General features: G+C 36.8%; 1 protein-coding gene across 8 annotated transcripts in view; it reads left to right on the top strand.

Moving 5' to 3' along the window:
- Window positions 1–25,314, top strand: part of LOC145962087 (protein Fe65 homolog) — a 141,956-nt gene that overhangs the window by 14,958 nt on the left and 101,684 nt on the right. For 3 of the 8 annotated variants that reach the window (XM_083082898.1, XM_083082912.1, XM_083082957.1), the window contains exon 2: window positions 6,699–6,755. The gene's annotated coding sequence lies outside the window, so the exon portion shown is untranslated. Of the gene's footprint in view, window positions 1–4,075; window positions 4,548–6,698; window positions 6,756–22,389; window positions 22,547–25,010; window positions 25,182–25,314 lie in introns of those variants that run through there. The other 5 variants (XM_083082906.1, XM_083082949.1, XM_083082921.1 and 2 more) reach the window with 5 other exon arrangements.

Here is a 25,314-nt window from a genome sequence, read left to right as displayed (position 1 = left end):
CTCTCGAAAAAACGATATTTGATTCAAAAGATTTTTCCATACTTTTTAGCTTTTAAAATAAAATTGATATAAAATTAGATCAAGATAAATTAAGGAATTTTTACAATAAAAAAATTATTCCGGTACATTTCTAGGTGGCCTTTATATTTTTACGCAAGTTATGATATATAAATGCAAACATACATGAAATCAATACAAACAAAATATAAATATACAATTAATATATTATATCTCTTAAACTGAATCAGTGACACAAGATTTCAGATATCAAGATTAAGATCAGTGATTGTTTTTCATTAACATGCAATGAAACACTCAAATTTTGTTTCCGTATTTATATCATATTCATTATGATACTAACATTTTAAAATTATTATTCGTACAAATTTATAAATTAGTAATTGTGCAAATTTATAAAACAAAACTTTTAAACTTTTTCTCTTTCTTTTACTATTTTTTACGAGAAGTTATCACATACATATATGTATATTGTTGAAATTAAAAATATATATAACTAGTATTAAAAGTCAGAATTGTATTTAATACTTTTCTATTCTAATAAAATGTGATAAACTCACCAAAAATGAATAAAATTCTCAAAAACTTAATGTTTCTTTAATAAAATATATACTGTTGTAAATTTATCTTATCTATTTATATATAATATATTACACGAGTGAAATGTCACTGATCGAAAAACAATCACTATTAATTAATTCTTCCAGTGAGATTTCATTGATTTATTTAAGAGAATACATTTATCGTTATTATGTGTACTCACCAATCGATGTATCACCAGTCGTTGTATTTGTACTCCTCGCTGACGACTGCATGGCTCTCCGGATATTTCCACACTGGTAGAAATCCATGTTGATAGAAAAACGAAGTTAATTAGAGAGTCCATTTCTTATAGCACTCACGATATTTTCACACGCGAGATTTACTAACAGATAAAAACACACGCAATATGTGACGCGATTCGCTCATCATTTCGAAATAATGTAATTTATCGCGATCACACGGTTAATTAATACGAATCGACACTCATTCACTGCAAATGCGCGGGAAAATGTTATAGCACGCAAAAATTGACGCCATTTTGAATATCAAACAACGCAATCGATCGCGATATAACATACTTGGAAAAATACATAAAATATTACTGTCGAGAAGATCGATGATAAGAATGTTATCTATCTGTTATTCACCATTGTTTACATTTAAACACGACACACTTTTTCCCGATACATCATTTTCTCGATACTCTTGAAATTCGTGTAGACGCGACGATTGACATTCGGCGACTAACGGAGCCAATTATATTAAAGAGACTATAACGCGCTTGTCACCGCGTCTTTTGTCGCCAAATTCAGGACAAAGTGTTCACTGATCGCCGTCCGTGCATTATTAATTCGATCATTATTCGATCACTCTTATTTTCGCGAGATACTCACTGTTTCTTTCCGATATTTATTTATACGCAGCGACTGCCATTCACTAAACAAAACTAACAAAGATGCGCTCTTCCCTCCCTCTGACTGTTCTTTAGGGAATTCTAGTAATAAGTCGCGCCACTGTTCCCCCCCATAAATCACAATAAACATAGACTGCGTATTCCACATATTTTATGGTGTGCTCTGTTTGACGCTATTTTCACTTCGAACTGTTTGAATGAATCAATAAAGAGAAAAATAAAGCGGAGTGAAACGTATTTTTAATCATAAATAATTCGGTAGAAAACAAAATTAAAAAGAGGACGCAATATTTCCCGGAGTTTGTTTACTTTGATAAATATGTGCAGTCTATATTTATCAAATTAATTCCATTAAATTGAAAATTCATAACGTAATCAAAATAATTTTAATACTCTACTGCAGCAATAAAATTGTATACTCTACACACTCTGTATTTATGACGATTTATACATATTTTGTTAATATAAAATATTCTTAGAAAGATTTACTTGTACCATTAACTAGAAACACGAATCACTTATTACAAATCCGTTAAGTATTTGCCAAGTTTTTCTCAAAGCATCTTCGACCGTAACAAATTTAATTCGAGAGCGATTAAATTCAATTTGTCATATAAAAGTACGTTCGATTGAAATTGTATTTCTCATAATTAAATTTCAAGTCAAAATTAAAGTGAAACGTCATTGATTGAAAACATTCTACAAAATTGTTCTTATTGAGTTTTCATCGAATAATTCGAATGCGATATCGATACAGAAACAATGTCAAAATATTCTATTGATTCGATAGTTAATTGCTAATTAATATTGTCCACTTTTCGGTTTAATGGCGCATATATGTGTGTAATTTAGATGATACAAACTGTCGAAATGTATCGGAACGGATATATTCGCGATAGATTCGTCTTAAAGCACGATGGAATCCGTCTTAAAGCAGATACGATACTGTTTATACGACGCGAGCTCGCTTCACCTTCCCCCTCCCCCTCTCCTTTTCCTTCGAGCTTGACGCGACGTATACTTGTATCTGTGTAATAGGATATGTTTATATTCTCGAGTCGAACCAATTCCAGGAATGGAGCTACAATGTTTTCATATTCTTTTCTTCAAATCGTTGAGAATGAATGTGTAAGTGTTGTGTGTGTATGAATAATATCATAATACGTACAGAGAATATTATCAGATGATTATAAAATATGTCTTCTCTCTTTCCTTTAAAATGACAGTAATTGTTCTGTTTATTAATTATCGCTCATACAAAAAATCATTCATTATTGTATTCAATAATTGCTGTAACATTGATGAATTATTACTATGTAATAATTGCTCATCGATATAACGTTCGTAATAGTCGGATATTGAAAGCGAATCGATCAAAAATGAAATATTGCTGACAGTTTTTAACGATTCATAACGATTCGAAAAAATAGCCGAATGCGTTTCCCGCGTTCCTTACGCAAGTAAATACGCGCAGGAAGTGTAATATTAAATCGTGTATTTATTTAAATTTATTCAATCGTAATCGACTGCGTTTTAATGATTTATTTGCGAGAATGAATGAAATTTTGAAGCAAGGAAAGTTTTATATTTTTTATTAATTCACATTCACATATATACGCACACATACATACAAGACATGTAATGTGAAGTGAGTGCAAATTCGCGAGATTACGTACGACATTACGTCATAATAAGTTGACAACGCTAGTCAAGACAAAAATGAAAATGTGATGTCAATGTACAATTAAGCCGAATATTGAAAAAAAATATTACTGCCACACATAAGCTCTATTTTTTTATTGTATAAATTTTTTAATTCTTCACATATATCATATCATATAAATAATAAAAATATTATATCATATTTTATATCACATATATATTATCATAAACATATTTGTATATGTATACGTATATGAACTGAGATTAAATTGAATATCACAATTATATAAATTTATTAGATACATATTTAATATAATAAATAACATATAATGCATCGCGATAATTGCGTAATAAAATTAATCATTACATTATCAATACCTTACAAAACCGTACTATATAAAAAAATGCTAAAATGTGACTAATCTGTTCGTTTGTTATTTATTATTAAAAATATATATTCTATATATTTTTCTATATATTTTCTATTTCTCCTTTAGATACTATAATTTTTAGTACAATTAAAACGAACATTGTCGATATCAAATAGTGGCGGCAGAGCGTAAAATTATTAAATGCGATTGTTTTTTAAACTCAAGATATAAATTGTATCAAAATACAATGACAAAATAATTAATTTTTTCAAATATTAATTTAATCTATTATTAATTTTTAACATTTTATAAATATGATTGATATGTAACAATTTTATCATATATCAATATTATCTATTACCAGTAAAATTTCCACTAATATCTCACAAATCGAAATTAAAGTATCAGTATTTAATCCTGTTATAATATTACAAGGTCATACGCAGCTCGAGTGATAGACGTAGTAACATAACAATAACAAATATTTGAGTCGCGCGCGACGCCCATTTTTTGTTGACTTACGTAGTCACCTTGAGCCCACATACCGCGTTTCGGGACTCGCAGTCAGTCGCCTCGCAACCTCTTTATATCGAACGTCTCTCGGTTTCGTGTCTCCGTATTTTTTCGATTTTAAAGTAATATTGCGCGTATCAGGAGTGACTAATTGGATCGAATTAACGTTCGATCGCGTTCGAGTGTTGATAAACATGCGTTACGATCGGGAATTAATAGGATTCTTCGAGGTTCACAACTCGAGTGATGCGCACATCGTCGCGAAGTTGTCCCGCGTCACTTTTCTTCCATAAATACATTACATGTCGAAACGCGTCGTGTGTTCGATGGATATCGGGAGTGCGTGTTTCGCATTACTTGTTTCCTTAAAATACATTGTATATATATGTATATGCAATAAGTATCGGTAGTGCCGTATAAAGTGCCGGGCGTATCGTGTTAATTATTAATACGCAATTAATCGCATGTTCCGTTCGGTTCGACGTGAGTCCAGGAAAATCAACAAGATGGCGTCGCTGGATTTTCTGGTAATTACTTTGATTTTGCATAATTTACGCATTTAATTGTACATCTCTTACTTCGAATGTGGTTCGATGAAATTTATTTATGAAGTAGTAAATAACGAAATAATAGCTTTGGATAAATAAAGCAGATTTAATTAAATTAGCTTTATATTTAATTTGAAATTTATTTGTACTTCGCGCGATTATCAAATAAATCGTTAAATGGCGGATATTGCACGACAATGATAAAAATATTTTTCTGATGTTGCGCGGCCATATACAAGGTGTCAGGGCAATCTCTTCCAAAAAAAAGCTCTTGTAGCTTACCTCGAGAGCTTTTCAAAACATTATAATAAAGTATTTTTTCATCGAATACTTTTTGAGTTATGAGGCTTGAAATAATTTCTTAATTTTTACATAAACCATAAAATATCTAGTAAAATATTCATTTTTTGATGATCTTACCTTAATACTTTTATGTACAAAATATAATGAGAGGAATCAATTGATGTAGAAAACACGTTTTGAAAAAAAAAATGTAATTGTTAATTGTAAATTATAATCGAAAATAATCGAAAAATAAGTATTTTACTAGATATTTTATGGTTTATGTAAAATGAAGAGATTATTTCAAGCCTCGTGACTCGAAAAGTACTCGATGAAAAAATACTTTATTATAGTGTTTTGAAAAGCTCTCGAGGTAAGCTACAAGAGCTTTTTTGCGGGAAGAGATTGCCCTGACACTCTGTATATCGTGTAAATATATACACCGTCGCGAATTTAATGCCATATTGTACATCGTGAAAGTTTCCTCTCGACGAGAAGCTCTCGTCTCTCCAGACAGCGCGAGAGATGACGCAATGAGATGACAAACCCGCGAAATTCTGGCGAGCTGCTCAAACCCGCGGTCAAACGAACATTTGCAACTGCTTTTCCCTCGACAAGCGCGAAAACACTCGACTATTACTATGCGGTACGTACTCTCCACGTGGCGAGTCCTCCTGCGTGCAAGGACGAGTCTAGAGGAGGCTCTTTCGCTGTTTCTACCGGGTGCGCACGAAATACATAATGCCGCGATGTACCACTCGACGGTGATTGTGCTAGGTTGTATGTGTATGTCTGTGTGTATGTGTGTGTGTGTGCGTGCTGAACACGAGAAACCACTCAGGCCAACTCGTCTAGCGTGCGTTTGCGGAGACGACTCGTGTGTATGTTTATTTTCTCTCTCGCTTTCTCTCTTTCTTTCTCTCTCTCTCTCTCTCTCTCTCTCTCTCTCTCTCTCTCTCTCTCTTCTCACTTTCGGATCTATTCCAATTCACGTATGTGGCGTGACAGAAGGCTGAAATAAAAGAGCGTTCTCTCGGACTCGCGTCGTCGAGTACCCTGGAGTTTATCTCATTTTGTCCCTTCGACTTCAGAATAACCGACATCAGGGGAAATCTTCGTGGATCTTTCCCTCCTAGTAAGGATCTTCGTTTGGCACGGTAATGAAATCGGAGGATCGGGTGTTTGGTGTGGAGTATCGTTTTTTATTAAGCACGGAATGCGTTCATTTTTGCGGAATGTTATTTCTTGTTACCCCCTATAATTTGTTCATCGATCAATTTCAACGCGTGATTGAATCTACATGGAAAATATAAATCATCTAACATTGAGAATCTTTTATATTTTTAAAATTGGCTTAAATTTAATTCATCTCCAGTTATTATGGCGAAATTAAATCCGGATAAATTTCCATCTATATATTTCCCTATCTCTATAATATTTATCTACAATATTTTATTTATAAATTATATACATTTTATTATTGATATTTTATTTATACATTTATCTATAATATTTATAAATGTTTTTTCTCGAGCATTTAAAAGATAACATTTTATTTCATCGAATCAAAATATTTTCTCTCATTTATTTTAAAAGCGTGCAATGAAAAACAGAATTTTCACATCGAAATATCTATTTTAAGGGTCGACCTTATAATATATTTATCAGCAGCGGCTAATATCGAATAAAGAAGTCGCAATTAACGAACTATTTATCTCGTCGAAGAGATGAGAGTCGCGATAGTCCGGCTAATTGCCGAGATTTGTGACTCGACGTAATCCGAAGTTTCTCTGCGAGAAACGTAGTTTCCGCACGAGTTAAAGGTCTTCTTTTCGTTTTGTGTTCCAGGTATCTTTCGTCTAATGCAGTGGCCTCTCCCGTCCGGCGAACTTTATGAAAACTCCGGTAAGTGTGGCGCGGATTCTCGCACAATTTTCCCTCGTTACAGAATGATATATACTAACAGCTTCGCGCAGACTAATGGCCAAGTGCTCCCTTCGTTTTCACGCGTCGCGCTCGCGAACTATCGGGAAACTGTTTTGTTTCCTCGGAAAATACCTCGGTCTCTCGCGTCGCGACGCATCATACGCGTTATGCAGGAGACAGATGATTCGTACAATTTATACCGAATTCCGATGTGCGTAGGCTGAGTTTCTTACGTAAGGATGCACTTCCTTTGCGCACGCTTCAAAATATCTTATCGATTCTTATCATAAGCGACTTATCATTCTTCTCACAAGGGACACATTTGTGTAATTTATACATCAGAAAAATAAATTTTACAATCGTCATTTTGTACTTTACATCGTACGTCAAGATGAGCGATTTAACGTTCAAGTGCGATAGTAATAATCGCGCGTTTATAACAATGGCTAACGTGATTTATAATCGCTCGAGTGTAACGCGGAGTTTAAGAGGCGAGTCCGGGAGAACTTCTTAGATTAGATTCTCAGGCATGTCGCCAAATTCGCATTCTTGCGCGGCCATTAAACGAAGCTATATAAGACGCTTTTGATAAAGACTCGCTATCGTTTCCTCCCGCCTCTATCTGCCAAAGGCAGTCTCTGGTAATTAAGTCGGGCCCACAGCGACGTCGCCTTCCATTGTGCTGGGCAAATGGGCTGTTTAGCCCGAATACATGACTCTATCCCCTCGGTTATTGTGTATGTACCGTCGCAATCGATCACCGACCCACATCTCTCGGTCCCTCAATCCCTCCTCGTAATCCTCTTCCTTCTTCTCCCGTGTAGTTTCCCTTCTGCACCCTCTTTGCCGACCAGTGGACCAGCTGCTACCCCTTTCTCCGACCTCGAGTATTATCAAAGTTTTGATAGACGGACGAAAACGTTCTCCGCCGAGTCGCGCGATATGTAATTTTAACGGATCTTGCGAAAACATATTCACGCGGATTGACTTTGAGCTCGCCGAACAGATATGACGAAATAATATTTTTACTAAATGATATAATTTTCATAATACTTTTACTAAATAATAAAAATAATATAATTTTCATAATATTTTTACTAAATAATAAAAATAATATAATTTTCATAATATTTTTACTAGATAATATAATTTTCATATTTTTCCTTGCAAATATTTTGGCGAGAAATGCATACGGATTCGGATCCCCTAATGAAATTCGAAACAAACTCGTCCGGGATATAACTTATCCTTGTTTAATCGCGCGAGAAATGTCGATATCGGCTTGGCAATATGACACAGTTCAATAGACAGAGGTCGTCGATCGGCAAATACGAATAAACGCGAAATTCGATCTACCATATTCGCGAACGTCGAGAGCGGTCGACGTATATATCCTCTCTTCTAAGACGCAACGGAGGGGATGACGGTCGCGAGGAAACGGAACGAAAATATTGTTCCACGAAGAGACATTCCGGCGATGTTACGCGCCCCACTCGCTCCCTCCACGAAACGTATCCGACTTGAAGGTGGAAAATCCAGCCGAAACGAATTCGCGAAAATCTTCTCCAGGGAATGGACGTCTCCGAAGCGCGCGTCGTCTTCTCCAAGTTTCCTGCGAGAACTCTGACACCGGAGACACTTTAAAAACGTGCCCAGACTACCTGAGAGCGGGTATGCACTCTCGCGATAACGACTCGCTCGTGCTCGAACGGGGGAGGGAAAGAAAGAGGATTCCTTCATTTTTATTAATACGGAATTGCTTCTCCCCCGTCGAATTCATTTCTCTTCGCGAAAAGCGCGTCGAAAATCGCATTCGTGTCGCGAATGAGATTCACCTTTTCGTATGTTTATCGATTTCGTATGTTTTTTACGAATATATATGAGATCCATTTGTTATCTGAATAATATTCAATATAAAATATTAAAATTATATAAAATATTAAAATTAATTAAAGAATATATATGAGATCCATTTGTTACCTGATTAATATTCAATATAAAATATTAAAATTATACAATCTTATATAAATCTTGATATACAATTTCGCAAAGGATATTTCCGACGATTTTCAGATTATTATAATTATATTAATGGTATATTTTTTTATATATGCTATTTATATAAATGCTTCTGATAATTCTTGATTATCTTCTAATGAGATTAAATAAGGATCTTTTAATTACTTAATTTAACATTTTACGGTTTAACAACTGAAATATCTCGCGAAGTTGATGGTGCTTGGTCGTTAAACATGCAGTCTCTCTCATTTCGTGAACGAACAATATTATCTCGTCTAGTATGACAGAGATACACGATGTGTTGTTACTGGTCGCGCGAAAAATCGAGTTTCGGCGAAAACTTCTGACACAGCGAACATTCGGAACACATCGCGTATTTTCTATACGTGACAGGAATGTGCGCAATGTGCTCGGTCATGAGTACGCGGTGAAAAAGTTTCGCATGGAAAGGACATTAATTATTATCACTTCTCGTTAACACGAGTGCGATCGACATCGCGAGATGAACGTTGAGCAGTACGCCATTGATCGTCGTCTCGTCATTAAGCTTCTCTCTCCTTTGTCTATCGATCAGATCCGGTTTCGGGAACCACCTGCCGCTTTCAGAGTCAACCTCGTTCCCGAGGAATTACACGATGTTCGCGGCAGATGCGCCGATGCATCGGTGAATAATAGCATCCTCCTGGGTGCGGAAAGGGTTGTCACGAAATCTTCAAACGATAAATTGATCCGGAGATTAATTAGCGGCAAATTGAACGTACACCTTAATCGCGTGTGTGAAAGTAAATTCATAATAATTATTATAAAGATAATTTAATTTTTAACTTGGAGATTTGTCATAATAGCACAAGTCGATATATAAATTTATTTTATAAATAATTATTTTAAATAGTTTATATAGTAAGTTTGAAAAATAGGCTGGGCCAAAGTTAGTCAATTTATTTTTATTTATTTTTGTTATTTTTGGAGAATGTTTTTACGAATGCTTTGACGGTTTCGAGAAAGAAAATAAAATACGGTACACACAAATGTACGCTTCTACCTATCGTTCGCATTGGTACAGCGAAACATTTGTCTACGCTGCGTCCTCATGATTTATGGAGGTATTATTCGCACCCAGCTACCCTTTCAATAAAATAACATCGATATTCCTCGAGTGGCATTATTGAGACGAATTGTTTTCATCGTATTGCTTCGCAAATTTTTCATTTTAGTCCACGCTCGTTTGACCATCATCAATATCCAGCAATATCGGCATCTGTTCATTATTATTCATTACTATTGCCTATAAATGATGTACATGTATCCTGAAATGTTATAATGGAGATATATCAAGCACAAATCTCGAAACACAACATCAAATAGAGATTAAATTTTAATAAGAATATGTATAATAACGTTAATTTTATTTTTAACCTTTTTCTTTCTTTAATTTTTATTGAATTTTATTACAATATTATTACTATTTCATCATTTTCTCTTTTAATATTTTTTAATTAGTCTTAATGAGTTTAAATGATGTATTTGATTAAATAATGCAAATTCATCCGAAAATCACGATTAAGAATCATGTGCACATTAAGGCAATATTATATCTTCTCCAAATTACACATATTTCATAATTATCAGATTTGAAAGTTGGCTCTGAAAGAAAAATGGGTTTGATTTAATTTATTAGTAATTCACGCGAAAACTAGATTTATTCCATTAGTACCTTTCACTCAAGTACACTGGCAGCACATTATATACATTTATGTCTGCAATTTCCCCACTCGAAATTTGTCATTAATTACAAACAAATGACTCATTTTAATTATAATGCAAGCACGATTTGACACAAGTTTCCACTTTTCGTGCCAATAGAAAAGTACGACTTTTATCTCATTTTTTGCTATGTTTTGATAATATAAAATTTTTTTTCATTTATGTTTTTCACAAAGTTTCTCTTCTATTAATCTGATAGATTACAAAGATTATTGCGAGATTATGATGCCTTACTTGACATTTATCAAGCATCTCTTAATCCATCTCAGTAATAACGCTAACCCCAATTTAAGTTTCCAAACAATTCCCAAGCTTCCTACAAAACTTGGAAATCAGATTTCTGCCTACATCCCAGGACGATTTGCGAAAATTTCGCGAAGTAATTCCCACGATAATAATTCTGTCGACAAACACCGTATCCCTTAAACGAGGTGTTTATTTCGAAAGTGATGTAAATCGAATTTGATAAATCTGATATTATACACCTAATATTAAATGAATATTTCAAGTTCTTTATATATATGTTTAATGCGGCAGAGAATTTCTTCAAAAATCTTTTCAATCATGTGTTTTTCTTAGCAAATAATTTTTCGCAATTTGTCAATGAATATCTGGATAATTAAGCGTAAAGTAAAAGATTCGAAAAAAAGCTTGTCGAAGGGACACTTCTCGACAAAAATTTTTTTTCTCGGGATAAAAGTGTTAAAATCCAATCCTCTCATTCACGTACGAGCCAATTGTCATAAGAACCAAGTCGGGATTGCGGCAAACAGTTCGGCACACTCTCTCCATGCGGGAATGAGAATAGTTAGGAGTTTTCGGCCGGCTGAGGGCTGGTCGGATTAATCTGCATATTACCATCCACGGCGGGGCCATTTGCATTCCCGAGACGGAATACCTGCAGTGCCGGCGTCTTCCGTCGCGTGGCGACGACGTGCCAACGATCCCGTAATGATCGCAATGACAGATGCGGTCGCGGTGCGGTCGTGTCGCACGTGCGTAGGAGGCCTCCGAGTGGCCGTTGAAAGATTTAATTAACGCACTGAGCAACGCTAATAACCTACCGCAAGTTAGAGATAGAGAAGAGGAGGAGGGAGGAAGAGAGGGAAAACGGGGGAGGGAGGAAGAGAAAGAAAGAAGATTCAGATAGTCGGCTGGAAGATAAAAGGAATATTAAACATTTGTTTACTGTCGTAGATTATATCACGTAAGATCATACGCTTGGTTACAAAATCTAATTCTCTCGACATACGAGGACGACGTTTCGCGACTTTTTTCCGCTCGTTTGCTGTCGCTCGTCTTTTCGCGTGTATTTTTCATTCGGTGTATCAAATCCCTCCGCTCGTCGCGATCTCGCTTGTTCTTTGTTCTAGAATTCACCCTTGTTCCTTTCATTCCTCCCGTGACTTCTTTCCTCCGCACTTCTTCAATCTCCCCCGGCGGATTAGGAGCTCAAAGCGCGCCGTCTTCTTCAGCGTTGTTCGTGTCTGTTTCGCGGCGGGACACCATTTTCTTCGAACACGAATTTATGGTCTATCGCCAGCAAACCAACCGGAAAGGTAAAAGAGAAGCGCTAAGACTAGATCATGATCATTTTACGTGGAGAATTCATCGTGTATATTAATTAATTTAAAATTATTAATTTCACCTTTTATCGAACAAAAATAAATTGAGAATTTCCTAGACCTTTCATTCTAAAGTTCAATGGAGTTTACCTTGTATTTATCTTCGACCGATATAATGAACCGATACGATTCAGCACGCCGATATCAAAAACGGAAGAGTTCGGTAACGAAATTAATAAGAGTATATCCTCAATCGCGTTTCTCTCTGCAAAGTTATTGGAGAACCGATTCGTGCTTTTCGCGTAATTACCTACCTACTGCGCGACGAGAACGAAGCCGCGATATCGATTAAAACGCTCGATGAATTTTTCGAAGAGTCGCGAGTCGCATTAAAATGTCAAAGCGAAAGCGAACTCTCTGCCAACTCTGCTTTTCCCCTTAAACCTCTTTTAAATTTATTTTCTCACTTTAAAAATTCGAGCCAAACTCTTCGTACTGCAAAATATAAAAAAAAAACGTGACTCGAGATTCTATTAGAGCGCCCGATTTCTCTTTGCGGTCTTCCAAGAGAACGAAGGTAACACGCGGTTATCTTTTACTCGTTCATGTGTGTGTGTTTTACGCTATAAGTAAAATAAAATTAAAATTTTAAAAATATCATGTAAAATAAACGTTCATGAGTTCTATGAAATAATATAAAATCTTTAGAAGTCGATTTAATATGCAAAATTTTTAAAGTAAAATGCCAATGATTCTACACAATACACTCGTAGATAGTGAAATCAAATTTATTTCCTACGATTTATTTTATTTATTCTTGAAAATAATATAAATAAAACGTAAGACAAATTGCGACAATTCTCGTAAAGAAGAATAGAACGCAATTCTCATTCAAAGCAGGAAATAAATTGCAATTGCAAAAATGTACATTATTCGAAGTTATACGCGATTCGTTTGGAAGTTTCTGACGACTCTAAAAATAACGAGTTTTGGAGAAAACGACGTTATGGCGTATCTTTGTTAAAAAAGAAAGTGTGTATAAGAGAATGGTGTTTTTTTCGCGCAAGATAGTAGGATTTTTTAAACTTCGCGAACAATGCAATCCCGGTGAATTCGGCGCTTTCGCGTTGTCGCGCGCCATGGATTAACCCCGTTCCTGTCGTATTAATAAAGCGAGGGTGTAAAAGCGGCGGATTATAAAACTGTCCGCGACGGATTTGCAGACGGGCGCGATTATTACAGTCGGCAGCGCGCTTTTATGCGGGAGTAAGCGTCATCGCGGCCATTTCTGCAAAAGCACCTTTACACTTGATGGGTCGGTCTAATTATCGTCGTTAGGATAAAGATGTTAACTTAACAGAATGACAACTACATTCAGGAAAATAGATAGAATGAAATAAAGTTGCATTTCGAGTTGAACGGGCGATAAGATGATGTACTTACTTTAAAATTGAGAAATTGACAGTTGCTTTATGCAAGATCGTTAATTTGTTTTGATTTCGATTTACGCGCCACATTTAACATTATTCAATATTATATTTACCGCTAATTATGGGATGCAAACATGAACAATTATTGTCACGTGTAAATATATTAATCTGTCGCATGTTCAATGTATTATGCTATATTTATCCTTTCATGAGACAACTGATGCATTAATATATAATGAGCTGGATGGACCATGAGCAATTAATCAAGTCTAGCTTCGATCGATTGACTACATAATTAATAAATTCAACTTCGAATTATCTACCCTAGTGGTTTCTCATAAGCGATTAATTATATAAATTATATATGTATCTGCATATATAATTTTGAAACGTACACATTTTCTTTCTTTTTTTAATTATTATTCGCGAGAAATCAATTTTCAACAATTTCCATTTTTTTTTTTATTGAAATATGATCGGTTTTAACGTCCTTTTTAAATAATAGACCTTTATCTCACATCTTGCTCGAGCATTCTGAAAGACACACAACCTCGGTAGTCGAGATGAAACGGTCTCTGTTCTTGATGTATGGTAATTCTGACGAAAATTCAAATTTTGATGCGGGCATCAGAATGGCGGACGACAAGAGTCGAGCGAGAGTATCTTTCATCGGAACTCCCGCGGGAGTCATCCTGGCGGCGAACCCGCCCGAATTCACCGACAATTTCGGGGAAACCTCTCAGCCACGTGGGACATACGGGTGCCTGAGTTTCCTCCATGTTCTCGTTTTGAGAACCGTAAACTAGAACAAGCCGCCGTGTCCTCTCTGTCTTCTCCGGAGTGTGACGAAGTGCTCTAGAGTCCGTTCTCCTCTCCTTATGTCCAAACTCTCCCCTTCAACGCCTCTCTTTCTCATTCCATGTCCATCCTTTTTCCTCTCCCCTCCTCCTCCGCTTTTCATTCGCGGTCCCCAGAGATTACCCTGATTGTTGCGCAAGATGGCAAGTTTCCAACATTCCGCATTAACACGAGTTCCACATCATTAACTTCTCGGCATTTATACGTTGCGATTTAATTAACACTTATAAACCCGCGACAAAGCTAATATCCAAGTTTCGTACCGTATTTATTAACTACTTGAGTCTGCGAAGCTGAAAGTTGCGTTTGCTACTATAGATGAGTTTTCAATTGATATTTTGAAAGGACCGCAAAAATGTCATTCACGTCACACACTTTCCGAATAAATGACTCGTACAAAGACATCTAATACGATTTTAGATAGCGTAAGTGCATTATTCGCTTTTATTAGATTTCAAATTTGCGATTCTCATCTCTATCGAATTATCCACTCCCTCCTTATCCTCGTCGGATTACTGTTCCGTCCGTTAAAAATCTCCAAGCCCGAGAATAAACGTGATGGCGCACCTCGGGATCGCTCAATTAACGAAGCAATCGTCCGCATCGTCGCTTACGCCCGCGGTCTATTACCGGCCGTTGTAAAAACACGGGGCGCATAATCGCGACGCGGACTTGAAGATCGATCCCATCCTAAAATAACGCACCCCTCGGAAGGTGCCCCTGCGACTGGAGCGATTTTCGAACGACGGGAGAAGCAGCGCGCGCTAAAGACTCGTGTTTAGATTCTCGTTTGAAGAAATTTTTTTTTTTTTGATACGGTACGATAATAGTGCTCATTGCATGGTTAAAGTATGCGCTGCGAGAGAATAACATCTGAAAATAAAAGTTTAAAAATACGACATGTTCACAGACGGAAAGAGAGAAGGTGATAGAGGGAAAAGGGATGGGGAGAGAGAGAGCGAGGTCAATTACGATCGAGCGAATTCGTGGGAGGCTCAAAGGAAACGCGACGCGGCGGAAACGAAGGTTTAATCTCGGTTATATGAACGACGGTAGGTGCGAAGCGTTACGACGGCACGGATGCACAAAAGGTGTCGGGATGGACTGCATTTTATCGGGCGCGTTTTCATAGGGTTGGTGCTGGTTGGTCGACTGCGCGAGTTTGCGGCCGACAGCATGAATGTTTGATGGAGTGAGCCGGCGGATCGGAAGTGCTGGTCGTTTCTCTCTCTCTCCCTCTCTTCTCTCTATCTCTCTCCTCTTTACCTATCTATCTCTCTCCTTCTCGCCGTCCGATATTACTCGCGATAACGTCACTCGTCGATCAAATAAAGGGACTTGGCGCGGCGAGAGAGCCGACACAGAGAGGGTTGGGGAAGGGTTGAGGGTTTAAAGTGACGGACAGGTTACAAGAGGTTGGAGGCGTGCAGAACCGTGATTCGTTTCCGCGAGGGGGATGGTCCTCGTAGGATTCGGGGCTTAAATTCGTCGTCGCTTTCTCGCTCTCTTCTATTTCTCTCTCGCTCTCCTCTCTCCCGTTCCTTGAAATTCATGCGAGTCTAATTCGCGCGCACGCGAATTCACTCTCCGGTCGAGCGTACGCGAAGTAACTCCCCTATCGATCGTCGCGTTGTGGAAACGTGTATTTTCTGTTCGCGAATTAAAACGGTTCGCCGCGCGCGCGATGCTTTGTTACTGTTTACCCTGACCGAGTTTTTTTCATAGTTATTTTTTTTTATTTGTGCTCCGTGTGTATGTATGTATGTATTATCAAGGGAAACCGATACTCGGGGTACATCTTCTTCTGCTCGTAATTACGCCATTTTAACGTAATTACCGAAGAGCATAGTTCCTTGGTAAACTTCTTCGTGTAGGTGCAAGTACGTCGTTCGTTTATAGTTGTTATCCTGTTTATAACGAAGACGGTAATTTTTGCATGGGTCACATGAATATGTTTTATGCTCCAATAGCATAACAATAATGTATAATAGATATAGATAGAAGTAACCGTCACTTCGTTAACGCAATCTTCCTTAAATATACATGGATGTTATTATAGCTTGAGAGAGCGAATGTAAATTGTATCAACGAATTTCGCATATAACAAGTAATATAAGTTTTATAATCATGTCATTTCTGAGTAATTATGTTGTGAAAATTCTGTTAAAACAAACCGAGATTATTTCTTTCGATATTAAAAAAGGTCCTTTTATTACTAAAGTCACTTCTGTTGGCGTAATTTTGCCTCATTTTACGACATTGTTCTAAATCGTAGAGGAATCTTGCATGTATATTTAAGTTCAAATAACTCGTGTTTATTGCACTTCTGAAGACAGGTCTCTCTGCGTCATGAATGAAAACAGAATTTATCACAGTTGTCTTATGAGTTTTTTATAGAAAACAATTCTTATTTTTTCGACGTCATTTTTTATTCGAGTGATTTATTTCCCACGTAACATACATTGCTCGCAATAGACTGCATAGTACTGCGTATAAAAGATGGAGATACTTTTTTACATATCGTCGTCGTCGTGTGTAGCTTCGTATTGTCGAGCTTAGTTTTACTCCGGTAAAAACGTGACTTTAGTTTCCGTTAATAGACCTCGTACTTTGCACCCATGAGAATTGCCGTGTGGCAATGAGTTGGGCACCACTGAACTGGCGCCAGGTTGGCTGGAACCTGACACGCGATCAATCAACCTGCTGCCTTGTCCCCTGGCTGGGTTCACCTCGCTTCGAACCTCCTCACCTGAGCTTGAATTCGCATTCCCGACACGATATATGAACTTCCTGCAATGGAAAGATCGAGAATTTACGACTGAAAGACCGATTGATGCTGATGCGTAAACAACGTGCAATAAAAACGTGCAAATTATACGAAAAAGAACAGAGGGGAAATATGTATACACTCATGTGAGCGTTTATAAAAATATTTAAAAAATTTAAAAAGAAAAGGATGTATATTATATATTAAAAATATACAGAAAATATATAAAAAGTTCAGTTTGTTTAAAATGATCATTGACATTTGAAATAATAATCAATGATGATACAATTATTCTTTTAAATTAAATTAGTTGAAATTTTTAAGATTGGTAAATATATTTTCATTATTTTTGCGAGTCAAATATTATGGCCAGCGTTTTTTCAGAGGCAATATAGCAACAGTTTCGTCGAGAAAAATGGAATTTACATCGAAACAGAAATTTGCACGGAATGGAACGGCGAGGCTTTATAGAAGCGTAGTTCGATGATGCATCAAATACATTTGAATTTATATTGGGCACCAGCTACTGCCTTCACAATCGCCCCCTCCTCCCTCCTTTCCAACTGTCTCTAGCAAACCATGTAAATCCTCATGTAAATTCTTCTTTCGAGGGATAACCTCGACTCACTCGCAAATCCGATTGCCGAGCTATTGCGGTATCAAAAGCCATTTTCATGTAATCTGCGATTCGTTGACGGCCGATACTCGTATATACGCATCAGATACTCGCGATCAGATTGTTTATATTAATTTCATATCTCTGTACAAAAAATACGGTATTTTCAGTAGAGTAGTCGCACGTGTATTCATTATATATCGATTTTTTTTTAATTACGATATAACTTTTTTATAGTTACAAGCTTCTTTTTATATATTTTGACATTTTCATAAGGTATATAGCCATTATATTATAGGAGGAAAATAATTATGGAAAATTATGCGTTGCCATAAATTCTTTTATGTAGACAAAGTAATTTTAAAATAAATCATTTATCGCTATTTTAAATTAATCAGCATTAATAAAAGCAAGGCTAAGGACCGATCGATAATATCTAAAATGTCGACATACATCTTGTATTTAAATTATTTCTTCGACGGATAATATCCTTTTTTTTATCAAATTTATTAATGAATACACGAACTTTCCGTCTTAGATTTACGTTCCGATTTTTTAATTACGTACTAACAATCTACGCTACGGTCCTTAGCCTTCCTTTTATTAATTTTGATTTTTATCTTACGGACCGTTAACTCCCTTTCGTTTTTAAATTAATCAGTCATCTTATAAAATTGCGGAACATTACTTGTACAGAATAAATAGTTATTTAATAATTATTCTTGATAAATAAAAATTTTTTAAAACAATTTAGTTGAATTTTAAGGTATGTAACAGAAACTTGAGAGAGGGAGGGAGAGATGAAAGTAATTTCCCTTCTGTCCATGAAAAAATGAATATTCTCGAGACTTTGCTTGCGCGGATAAAGGTTAACCACGACAAGATCACCGTGTCAGATTACATAAACTGTTGTGTCCTGATCCCGTAGAGCGCGAGCGTTGCGTATCCTGCGGAACCTGCGTTGTCTGCGTTGAGCAAAATCTCATTTGGCCGAAGGGCGAAGGGCACGGGCGAAGGACCGTGGTATACGGGAAGCTGTATAGTACATGTAGAGGCGTATCTAGAGACGGGATAAAATTACGTTGAGTTTGTCGGCTTTACGAGCAAACGCCCGGCGACACGTCGACGTGCGGTCGGTGTAACAAGCAGAAACCAGTAAATTACGTCTCGCCTTACCTGAGCCGCGGCGTGATGCACACGACGAGCTCCATTTTAACTTAGGACGCTCGCGTATACCACGGCCATTCTTGGTTGAAACTTTAACGACCCCCCACTGTCTGCCGTACGACGGGATTCGAAGAGTGATGAAGAGCGTCCCCCTGCGACAAATTACTCGAATTGCGAAAGTTGTATGGACTAATAAAAATTGTTAGATTATAAATGCAGACGCGACGCGACGAAATCGCGAGGAACAAATGATAAGAAATTATTATTCTTGGGAAAAGTGGAAGGAAAATCAAGAAAGCCGCGTCTGAAACTTGACAAAATTTTCCAGGCGGAATAATAAAGAATTGATAAAGAATTGATATATGTACGATAATAAAGAATTGATAAAGAATTGATATATGTACGATTGTCAATAGCGTCGCTCGAAAGAGAAGAGAAATATTACTGAATTCCTTCGTTTTATATGGCGCGTCTTTGATAAGGCACGAAGAGTAAATGGGATTGATTCGCGCGATCGCGCTCGTAAAGTACGCGCTAAACAAAAAAAGAAATTCCCTTTAGAGCGAGGGTGCTATGCGCGTTTTACGAAACATCGATCTCGAGTGCATCCCGGGATGCTTCATCTGAGACACAGAGCCTGTTCATTTTCCCCGGAGATATTCGCTAAAGCGTGGGTGGGATCTACGCGAGCGGGATAGGGGCAACTAGCCATTTGCATTCAAATCAAAAATCTTAATGACGAGATTCTTGTCGGCGAAGAGCCGACTTCGATTCAAAGATTTTGCCGGTTCGCAGCAGGTTGAAAAGGAAGGTCGTTTCCGCCCCTAATGTAATCAAGCAGCAAGGGGAGCTTTAGGGTGAAAAATTTGCCCGAGACCTCCGACGGCATATCCCATTCGCTTCCTTGACTGATGTCGTATATTCCTGCCTCTCACATTATTATCTTCATTATTATATGTGCAGAATTATAATTTAGTGATTTAGATAAAATATATTCTCTCTCTTTCCCTATCTCTCTTATCGTTGTAATTTGTACAGATCTGATTTAAAAAATGCATACATGTTTATAATTATTATCAAATGTCATTTCACTGTCATTACAATATTTTAAGAAATTATTATGAAATTGAGATTAAACATGATTCATTAACGAGCAATAAGGGTTGTCGGATAAATGTTGAATAGTGAATTGTGTAACGCCAAATTAATGTGTAATAATTTTTGTTTTAACAATAATTCATAAATGCGAATGAATTAGTCCGGCACATGGTAAAAATGTAATTAAAATTTGAAGTCGCATACGACGGTTGAAAAAATAAATGCATAATGTTTTGAATAATTAACATCCTTGTTAAATCGTTATACCGCATAATATGCGTTATGTATACTTCGGTAAATGCAATGCAATTTTCGTTATTCAGAAGTAGGTCAATACGATTTGTGAGCATCAATACAAAATATCATTTAATTTATTCATTTCAAATTTAATTTATATGTCATTATGCAATGCACAAATTTATTAAAAGAAAAGAAAAGAACAAGATTACAATGTGATCACAAGACTTATTAAGTGTCATTATTAAATTTTTTCAACATCTTTTATAAAAACCATTAATTAAATATATAAATTTCACTTTTTTTAAATTTATATATTTAATATATAAATTAAATCTCTTGCACTTTTATTAAATATAATTATTACAATCATTTATTAAATAATTCCATATATAAAATCAACTAAATTAAATATCTATTTAATTAAATTTCTCTCTTTGATTGTTGAATTTTGTTTCTCTGTGAAAAACAATCCCATCATGAAAAATGAACTGATCAAAAATCATCAGAGAGAGAGAGAGAGAGAGAGAGAGCGTGTGTGTGTGTGTGCGCGTGTGTGCGTGTGTATGTATGCATTTATAAAATAAAACGCTCATTAAATTAAATTCTAATTACTTTAATTAATCGTTCGACGATCATCGAATATTTCTCTTTGTCTGCGATTCGATCAAAGCGTCCTTTGTACGCCCGAGTTTCGTTCCCGACAATTTCATCTTGATTATCATCGCGTTCGTCCCTTCGTATTATCGTGCACCAAGGAAGATCCAAATGGAATCCATCGTGAAACTCGCCAGATTATTGTAAAGCTCGAAGGGCGATATCGCGCGCCGATCTATCTGACTTAAGTTTACCGTTTATAAGCCTTCTCCGTGGTGTTCGCGATTCTCCAAAGCCAGGTGATATCGAGTCCCTCTCTCAGATTTTCGCGAGTACGACCGAGATTGCAACCGGTAACGATGCGACGACGATGTTTACCCAGACGCCGAGGGTGGAAACGATTCTCCAGGATTCGCGTGTACGTGCTCGAGGACTCTTTACAGTTAAGCTCGCATTCCGTCGTGTGTGCGACTTCTTTCCGATGTTAATCGTACAAGAAATCGACGAAAACGCCCATGCGAGATACATTTCATGTGCAAAAACGCATGAATAGGCATGAATAGGATGAATACATCTTAACAGATCAATAAACATCAACCTCTATTTTCAGATAAAGTTGATCAAACATCTCTTTTTATATTTTTTACTTGCTTTACAACAGATAAAAATAACTTTTTGTATTATTTTAATAAATGACCTTTATACTTTATATCGTGGAGATAATAACTACTTTAAACTCACAAACATACTACCGTATGGACTAAAAGATAAATAGCGTGAAGATTTAAACTCTCTCTTTCGTGAAAATTCACATCACTACTTAAGTATTAGCAGAGAAACGCTGTTCTTCACTTACATTTAACTTTTCGTTAGCTTTACGTGATCGTACTTTTAATCCTTCTCACAGAAGTCTCAAGTGTACGTATGTCCCGAGCAAAAATATTTGTGAAGAGCGCAACATTGTCGGTTAAATTTTTTTCCATCGGAAAATACTCTCATCCTTTGTAACCAAACGGTATCAAAGAAGAAACGTGAAACCGCACTTTGAAATAACAGAGAAGTCGCGGTTAATCCGGCGACCGCAGCGGGATGGTTCGCGGTCGCGGAATAGTTCTTCGGATTCTGCGAGTCGTAAAATTTTTAGTGGGGACCTCTCCGAGGCAAAATCCACGGCTGCGGCCCATAAATCACGGCCCCGTTTTCCGCGGGGTGGTTAAGACCGGTGTTTAAGGCCGCTTTATGAATGGCCATATGGCGAGGCGGAACGGATATCTCGTGCCGAGCGGTCGTACGTTTTGCGCGAGCATTCCGGCGGGGAGGGGGGAGGGGGGAGAGGAGGGGAGGTTGTTCCAGTTTCGTACAAGCGAGAGGGTGGACGATAACGAGGATGGCTACCGCGGCGCCCGTTCGTCTGCCGCCCCTGGTCGATGCCTTCTTCCACTCCCCGTACTCTTCGCCGCATTATCCGGAAAGTTGCCAGTACCGGTATCGCGATATTCCTGGTCGGTCGTGATTCATCCCGCTTAGTAATAGCGCAATTCCGCCGTGAACTGCTCGCGGACTTGCGAACTTCGGTTCGACGTTCGTGCGAATCGCGTGCGAATAACGAGGAGGGAGTTTTAATCCGGGCACACACACCCTGGTCTTTATCTGTACGATAATAATTAGAGCTTCCCCTTCGCGCGATATGTACGCGTACGAAATTGTTTATCAGGCGCCCATTAGATATATCGGATTAATCTAAATGCACGTTCGAGACAATTTTCATTTGAATCAGTCGCGATTAAAAATTATAAAAATTCAATTTTTTTCTTATGCTTAGTTAGTTTTGTATGTTTCTGGTAAATTCTTATGTGTTTGGCAATTATAATGAAATTTTTTAGATTGCACTATAGTTGAATGGATGTGTCCATTTCAGTGATTTTATGGAATAAACTGGCATAGAGGACAGCAATGACGTATGACAAAAAATAACATGGGATAAACAAAAAACTTGCGATCGTTAATTATAATCATACGTCGCGTTTAAATGCGTTTCCATTTCGATGTTGCAATACGCGCAAATATCACGACGTATTGACAGGCGGAAATGTATTGCTAATATTTGCGCTTGCCGCGCTAACCAATTTGATATATGTTATCAGATCGAAATCGAAACAGTATTTAATATCGATAATTAAAACTTTGAGATTTTACGATTATATTTATAGGAAACATGTGCGTGTGTGTATGTGTATATATGTACATATATATTTTGCAAATATCAACAAATATTGAATCGAAATTTATTTTATACAATATATCATACAGTTATTAACAAATATTTAGCAGGAAAATATTATATGCAATGTATGTCATAAAACCTTTAAATATATGATAGTGATAAGTCGTTGATGAAGATCAAAGTTAAAGGATAAACAAATACAAATTATACAGTGACAGTTAATATAATTTTCATAACAGGTTTTAATATTGATTTTTGTTTGAAAAAAAAAAGTTTATAAATACACAATAAAATAAAGATTGACATGTCTTGAATCTCTATTTTAATCACTCTAAAATTATGGTAACTAAATTATGGTCATTCGTTTGTATTTTACGATACGTTTAATGCAATTGAGATCGATCATTTCGATTTCAATACCATCCCGGATCGAGCATTTCCATGACACAAGGATGCGATCTAAGAAGCGAGAGAAGTAGGCTCTTTTCTTTCTCTCGATAATCCATGCGATTTTTCCACGTGATATTGTGCATGTGCATTGCTAACACGTATTTCGCATTTTGATCTTAATCAATGACTTTTCTTTAAAACACAAATATCTATTTTTCAAAGTATATTTTTGTTCAAACTTTTTATTTATGTTACGTATAAAATCGCAAGTGTTCTGCTGCTACCTTTTCTTCATCTGGAGAGAAACAGATTCGCAAATGACACGATGACGCGCATCGTCGCGAGAATACGGGGAAGAATTCTGAGTTACAGTGTAATATCACGAGCAAATTCCGGTCATGCGCTATATAAATGACATTACATATGTCTGTTCTCTCCCCCAAGTAATTTCCACGACGACGGTGACGCACGCGGAATCCCCGCGACCTCATAAGCCATGATTATTATACTGCTTGCTCCAACAAATATTCTCGAAGGATTCCGCCGTAATAATTTCGTCGTGTTTACCGTCCGTATGGTGCCGGCATGATCTTTGATTTTCCGCGAGAGATAACAGCGTCGGTCCCCGAAACGCTACGCCGCTGCGCGATGCCGCGAATTCCGATCCAGAATGTCAGGGACGCCAAAGTTTGGTGGGAATTTCTCGCGACATAATCTCGAGTCGCTCGAGATGTAATCTCGTGCGACGGGAATTCGTGCGTAGGCGATCGGATTAACGAGCGAGATGTTTTCTCTATGAATGTTTCACCTCCGATGCGCCATACTTGGCTTGGTGGAGGAAACGTGTCTATGTACCCAGGAACGTAGCTCTGATGCATTGTCGTATCTTCCTCGATATAACATTTCTCCCATTGTTTGCACATTCTTATTGACGATAAAATTTCAGTTTAAAATATTTCTTAATTGATTGTATGTATTTTTATCAAACGTCGTTAGAATATTCCATTAATAAAAATTCAAATCTTATTAAATTTTAATTTCGAAACTGAAGAGTTTACGCTTTTATATATAATTAAAAAATAGAATTTAAATTGTGTCTCATTCTTTCTTTTAAATAAATATTTTTTCTTTATTTATAACATAAATAAGTCAATCTCACAAGCATAGCCTGTCATATACCTTAATTTTTTAGATCGCTTTCTTTCTAATGCTTAATTATTAAGAACTTTTAATTTATGACATGTAAAAATAAAGTCGAATTTATTTGCTGGGTGATTCCATAAAAACTATCAATTCTCATCTGCCATTTATCACTGCCGGGTGCATCGGACGCTTATCACAGCGTTGTCGCCGTGAGATCACTCGATGCATTCACACTCGCGCACCCAAGCCTGACGTCATGCATCGTGCCGAGTGATGGTCGGCTCCATGGGAATGTCTCTCCACCCATTGGATCACTTCCGGTTTTCCGTTTGTCACGCTCCATTTGCATCGTTTCAGTACCGCATTGTCGATGTCCGCGATCGAATGTGTGTCCGCGTATCCTCTCGAAGAACATTTTCGGAAATTTTACAATCTGTGACGTTTTCCCTCGAAAGACCCATGTCTGTGATCCGTGTCGTCATGAATCTTATCTAGTATATACATGAGAAAATGGTGCGTGAATTTAACTGGTTAGTCGGATTGAGTGTATTGTTGAAAAAATACATCGGATGATAATTAAAATTACCTTTTTTTATCGCGATCAATCTAAGAAGTATCTTCCTGAATTTTATTAGAGATTAGTAATATATTACTAAGTTTAAA

Source organism: Camponotus vicinus, unplaced genomic scaffold (genome assembly GCF_025532165.1).
Source record: "Camponotus vicinus isolate PSW18456_S1 unplaced genomic scaffold, iyCamVici1.0 SCAF_1, whole genome shotgun sequence".
NCBI lineage: Eukaryota > Metazoa > Arthropoda > Insecta > Hymenoptera > Formicidae > Camponotus > Camponotus vicinus.
Note: the sequence above shows the minus strand (reverse complement) of the source record. Positions and strands in the feature narration are given on the sequence as shown.